Source organism: Seriola lalandi, unplaced genomic scaffold, assembly GCF_002814215.2.
Source record: "Seriola lalandi dorsalis isolate HSWRI2012SDOR001 ecotype SW California unplaced genomic scaffold, Sedor1 jcf7180002054470, whole genome shotgun sequence".
NCBI lineage: Eukaryota > Metazoa > Chordata > Actinopteri > Carangiformes > Carangidae > Seriola > Seriola lalandi.
The window spans coordinates 3,130,495-3,137,008 of NW_019525023.1; positions in this window are offsets into that span (position 1 = coordinate 3,130,495).

The following is a 6,514-nucleotide window of genomic DNA, read 5'->3' on the forward strand; positions in this document are numbered from 1 at the left end:
TCAGATTTGGACTCCACTAAAAGCATCATAAAAATAATACATCAGCATCTAAGTGACCTTAGATGTACTGGGAAGACTCACCAGAGCAACATAAGTAAAAAAGCTTTGACAGGAGAGTTTGTGCACGAAGATGGACCGAAAGCCGAGTGTTTGCCCTCATCAGCCATCTGATGCCTGTTCTCCAGACGAGAGACAAAGAGCTAATTTTGAACAATACATTTGTTGAGCTCCCGCAGGAGACAACAAAGATAACAATCCTTTCTATGAGACTTTTTTATCCTCTATTTTGTAAACAGCAGGTGTGCTAAGACTTTCGAATGGAAACATGAAACCATAATGTGTTTGTGACTTGATTCCCTGTGAGTTGCTGTGCTTTAAATAAATGACAGATGTTGCTTTCACCGCGGGGACGGCAAAGGACTCACTGAATAATTAATCATAAGTCTTTTTGGGTGCGGAGAGAAAAACAATTAAATTTGTTTGCTACTTTCCTGCATAAACCTCCAGCCCAGCTGCTGGAGTGTGGTCCAATCTATCACGTCCTCTAGGGGCTGGTGGTTGTGCAGCTGCATTGGATTGTGGGTCGAGCTGTGCTGGCTATGTCCTTTTTAGGTTGTTCATCCCATTCTTATGAACACGATATGTCGCGAACGCCTTGAGGGGATTTCTCTTTAAATTTGGCAAAAAATGTTCATTTGGATTCAAAGATGAACTGATAAGAATTTATCAGTTCATCTTTGAGTTCGAAGGTCAAAGTCACAGTGACCTCACAAAACTGGTCTTTGTCCATTACTCAAGAATTCATGCACTAATTATGACAAATTTTCAGACAAATGTCTAATAGGATAAAATGATGAAGTGAAGACATTTTATATCCAAAAGGTCATAGGTCAACTTCACTGTGACATCATCATGTTCCCGAAACAAAAGGAGAGATTGTGACCATATTTCCTGCAATTTGACTCGTTAGTGGAGGCGTACGACCGCCAGGCGGTAATTCTAGTTCTTTTTGCACCACCTCTGTGTCAGCAGAGACTGTGTCTGAGGTTATGAAGCAATTTCAACAAAAAGAGGTAGATTCATCCAAGTCTGACCACTTCATGAATGAGCCTGGAGGTTATAATATTACCAGCCAGCCTGTTCGGACTCTCCTGGGAGGCTCCTGATCTCTGTCTGACCCCTCTGTCAGGCTACTCCACACCATAGCTGCCTATAAAATGCCTGGACGGTCGTGTGTGTGTGTGTGTGTGTGTGTGTGCGTATGTGCGTGTGTGTGTGTGTGTGTGTGGATGAGCTCTGGGTCTGGCCAGGACCAACGTGCAGTGAGATGAGGTAGTTAATCTACATGTGTGTGTGCGGTGCCAGGACAGCAGATGGGAGCTCACAGTGGCACAAGACCAAAGTGTGTGTCTGTTTCAGATGGAGGAGGATTCCAGTGTGTGTTGTGGAGGGTAAGATCAGGAGTTCGTCCAGTGACTGAAAGGAGGATATGTGCCAAATGACTCTGGCATCGGGGGAATCTGGAGAAATATCTGTGGACAGAGAGTGAAAAAGAGAAACAAGCTGCAGCGAAAAAGATGGACGGTGCCAATCCAAGGCTACAACGACACACTGGAGTTTTATTAGCCTCGCAAAATATGCTGACGAGCAGTAAAGTTAAACCCAATCCAATAGGTTTAAAATCTGCTCTAACCAGATGGAAGAGCTCACAGCCACACAAACCATATTGATTTCTAATATTTGACTGTGTCAGCATTTTACAGGAATAAAGGCCGCCATTTCTCCTCCACTCAGGAGTGACCGTCAACCACCACTTCACAGATTTGTTGCTCGTCACACATAACGGCACGTGACTGGGACACAGTTGTCCTGCTTCCACGGTCCCACAGAAAATGCTCCCCTGCTGTGATTGCCACCCTAGTCAGGATCATGTTACTCAGAATAGAGTTCTGTGTGCCCAAAGCACAGCTGGCACAGCACCGAGGGAGGGGGAAGTCTGTCGACTGAGTGTGTGGGTCAGTCTGCTAGCAAAAATATCAAATATCTGTATCAGCTACCAGCTCCCTCAAACAATGGATTCAATTCTATGTTCCTGTTGGATCGCTGTTAAAAATCAACTCCAGGATTTCAGGGAATTATTCATAAATATTAGAAGTTCTGTCTATGCATTATTCAGAATGGCTGTTGTGTGTAATCCTTGGTTCAATATCTTCATACCACGTTTTCCATTTTTACCAGAGAGTTAGATGTATACAGTATTGACCACTACTCAGGTATGAAGCATCGAGGATGGTGAAAAAAGGAAAATTCAATAGGCTTGCCTTTGGTCTTGCCAGACAGTTCTGAAATCTCAATTGTGTTGTGCGCCCGTGAGGCGTAACGGCAGGATTAGCTCTCTCACCTCGACTGGTTATCTGTGTAGCTCATCTCTCCTCTGCAGGTGCTTTGAAATTCCCTCTCACTCACTGGGGAGCTGCATCTCACACACAACACAAAAGGAAGAAAAGGAGAGGGGAGAAAAAAAAAAAAAAAGGAAGATCCTCCAAACCAGCAGACAGTCATCTCTCTCCCCTGTCTACCTCCCAGGTCCCCACGGTCCCTCACTATCTGTCAGTCAAGTCTCAGGTGACCAACCTCTTAGCTGAAGCTAGTGAAGGGCGACATCTTATAAGCCGCTTGCCTGCCTGCCTGCCTGCCTGCCTGCCTGCCTGCCTGCCTGCCTGGCCTCAATAGTTATCAGAAAGGGTAAAAAAAAGAGGGAGAGTGAGAGAGAGTGAGAGAGAAAGGGGGGACAAAATAATTTTCTAGAAAGGTCAGTGCTGCCAGAGAAGCTTGAAATCTCACACATCTAGAAGAGACAGAAGCTCAGCGGACTTCTGGTGTGGTAGGTGAAGGGATAGAATAAAAATGGCTCATGTGTTGTATTTTGTGTGTGTGTGTGCGTGTGTGTGTGTGTCCTGTTTCACTGCCAAATTAGATAAAGAGACAGGAACAAATAGATAAGACAGGGCTGGTGAATTATCTTCATTTGCTGAGATGTCCTTGTCTGTTGTCCTTTTCAGCTGCCGAGCAACAGCGAGCTCTGCTATTGATTCTCAATCGGCTCCTTCCAGTGCAAAAGCCCTGGCTGAGAGGAGGCATTCAAGGCGTGGGGCAGGTGGGTGAGTGGGCGGTGGGTAGTGGTTGGGAGGAGTTCAGACCTAGATCTCTACACTGACTTTTTCCTTTTTTTTTTTTTTTTGTAAATCTATTGATTATGCAAAGTTGAATTAGTCTGGCCTGGCCTGTGTGGCAGAGTGGAGGGGTTGTTTTAGAGGGTCATGGGAATATTGATGTCTGAAAGGGCTGAATGGTAGGTGTGAGAGTGGGGGCGTATAGTACTGAATAACAAACAACCCCCACTGACCCATCATCAGCAATAAAAGCTTAACTGGAAGAGAAATCGATCTTCTGTGTGATGCCCGGGGGGGGGGGGGGGGGGGGGGGGGGACACTGGAAGGTCAAACGCAAAAAGTGTTTGAGCCTCCCTCATTGGCACAGTGAGCTCCTGAATGAGTGATGCCAGAGTGAAATCACTTTCTACCTGGAAAACACATCACATCAAACTGTGAAAGAGAGTGCACTCTGTGTCCACGTGCAACTTATAACAACAGACCATCAGTTACTGCAGCAGATATTGTTGAAAATGTGCTTCTCGCTGATGTTGATGTACTCACTTTTATCATTGAAAGTCACTAGAAGAGGAAAGTCAAACCAGGTAAGTGTTTGATCTCCCCAAATCGAAAGACTGGAACCCACGTATATGCAAATTCTAATATCATTTATACACCTCATTAGGGCCTATATAATACTACTAATCTGGTTACTAATTTAATCTTCCCAAACTTTTCTTATTGAGGCACCTATAGATAAGCATTGGTTAATTACTTGATTAGGTATTGCTGTTCTGCACTGGGCCCAGTAGCTGTCAGGGGCCCATCACACTTGTGGTTTTGAGTCATAGTCTTTAATATTTTTATTTACCTTATTGAAATGTTCCACAACTGCATGTTTCAATAAAAAATAAATATTATTTCTACCCACCACTCATTTAATTTGGTTACTTCCTTCTCAAAAGTTATGAAGTAAGGATTGCTGGGAAATCCTAATTTGACCAATGAGCTTGCTCCCTGTCATTTGTTATAATTTGCGTGAGTAGACGTCAGTTTTTTCTCTACCTGTTAGCAAGAAAGTGTCCTTCAGCTAATGGACAGTTAGCAGCGTAATGTTTAGCAAGGCCAGACAAAAAATGCGGGCGTCGGGAGAGGAAGGATAGAAGAGAACAAGATGAGTTTACTGCTAAACTGACGAAAGTGGATACGTTTTTACTCACCATACTTCAAGTTCATCGAACGCTGGCGATGTTAACGTGCCCACGAGAGGCTAACGTTAGCTGGACTGGCTGTACTCTCAATGTTGCTAATGACTTCGCCGAGCGCGCGGCCCGGCAGATCAACTTATGGTGGGTGAGTACAGCTTTCTCTGTTTATGGAGCGGGATCAGGGATTTAAATCTGTAGCAGTGTCATCCTCCCCTCTCAGATGTTAGAAAATGCGCAGCTACTATGATCTTTGTGTGTGTGATAACGTTTGACCGCCGTGTCATTGATGGTGAATGATGAAGTCTATAAATGCAAGTGATTGTGTGAACATGTGCAGTCGACCATTCATTCATATTTTGTAGATCTATAATGAGCTTTTCTTGATGGCTGTTTGTTCTATGCTTACTGACATACTGTGTAAGCTATCTGTGTTGATTTGTTAATGTTGACTGGCTAAAGCTATTTCGGATTGTTTTGATGGTTGGAGAAATCGGGCTGTGGTTGTTTGAGTACAAGGCAGGCTGTGCGAGTAGAGCTGATAAATATGACTGCTGCAGTCCCATGTGCTGATCAAAGGCTTGTTTGCAGGATGGGAGTTGCATGGTGAGCATCTCCATGGTGACATAGCCATTGTCTGCAGTGGTTGTGTGTGTCCGTGCGTGTGCGTGCACGAGCTTTTTTTTTTTGAGGGGGCACAAGAAAAATGTCTGCATGGGGGATTCACAATTATGTTATGCTACAGGTGATATAGCAAGCATCTACCCATTGCCTGCATGTGAGGGATTTAGGGGCCATCTGTAAATTGTAGCATTTGTTGGTGTTGGGCTTCTTTGCCTGGTGCCCCTAAGAGTCTAGGATCACTACTGGTCAATTGTGTTTGACTTGAGCTTATTTGCTGCAGAAGAGCACATAGAAGCTTTTGGAATGGGACTAAAAATTTGGGTCAGGCACACAAGACTATTTAGTTCATGCCACTCAGTCTTCTTTGCTGCCCCTTACCTCAGTGCACAGCCAGTTTTCTTATCTATCTTATTGTCTCCATATGCAGGGTTGTATCTGTATCTGAAAGAGCAGATGTCTCAGTTTTGAAGTGTGGAACAGATGTGAAAGTGTAATAAAACAAAAGAGGAGATGGCAGAAGGCGTTTGGTTTTATCCTCTGGTGATGCACCAAGTATTTGTTGAAACATTTTAGTCTGGACCAAAGTGATTAACCAAAACACCAAAAGACATGCATAGAGTCAGGCTGTTAGCTTGGCAAAAATGACCTTTGTCCCATTGTCAGTGTTTACATGATCAAAACTGTTCTTGGAAGTGTATTTATATCAAACCTCTCCTTACCTGAGGGACTTATGAGTATTTCTTCCCTCTTGTGTATCCTTGCAGTGAAGCTTATCGGCGATAGGTGTCTCCTTCTTCTCATGCAAGATGATGACATTTATCTGTCTTTATTCAGCACCGCAACAAAAGTAATAAATGTTTCATCTATGAACGCTAATAAAACATAAAAACCAGAGGATTTTGATTTGTGATTTTAATTAGTCTGCTTAATAGCAGGACTTTAAGTTCACTAGAAGCAATGAAGCAAATGCTGAATATTGGTATTTTCCTGAATAGCTCATTAAACGGTTCAATAAGTACAAATTAATGTTCACTTCTTCCTCTCCCTGTGACAGCTCAGTTTATGATGTGGGAACAAAGCTGCACCATTACACACCATTGTAATGAAGGATCCATGTGGCTCAGATTACTCAGCTGAATTTAGCCTTAAAATAACTTGTTGGTTGTAGACTATTAGATATGATTAATCAGAATATTTTTCAGAAGTATTTTCCATATGCTACATCAATCCATTCAACTCGAGTATTTTTATAAATTCTTCAAGGCTGCATTTAATACTAAGTTGATAACTAAGCTCCTATAATTGCATTATGGCATCAAACCCAGACTCTTGCAATGTACAAACTACTGCATGAATGAAACAATGAGATAAAAAGGCATTTAATATTAGATTGAACGTAAAGCCACTAACCTGCACAACACGATGAAGATATGCGGGAAGAATTTTCCATCTCAACACACACACATCTGTGAACAACATGTTAAAGTTGACCTCTGACTCCAGCCATTATTTTCTATTGACTGCTTGTGCAAT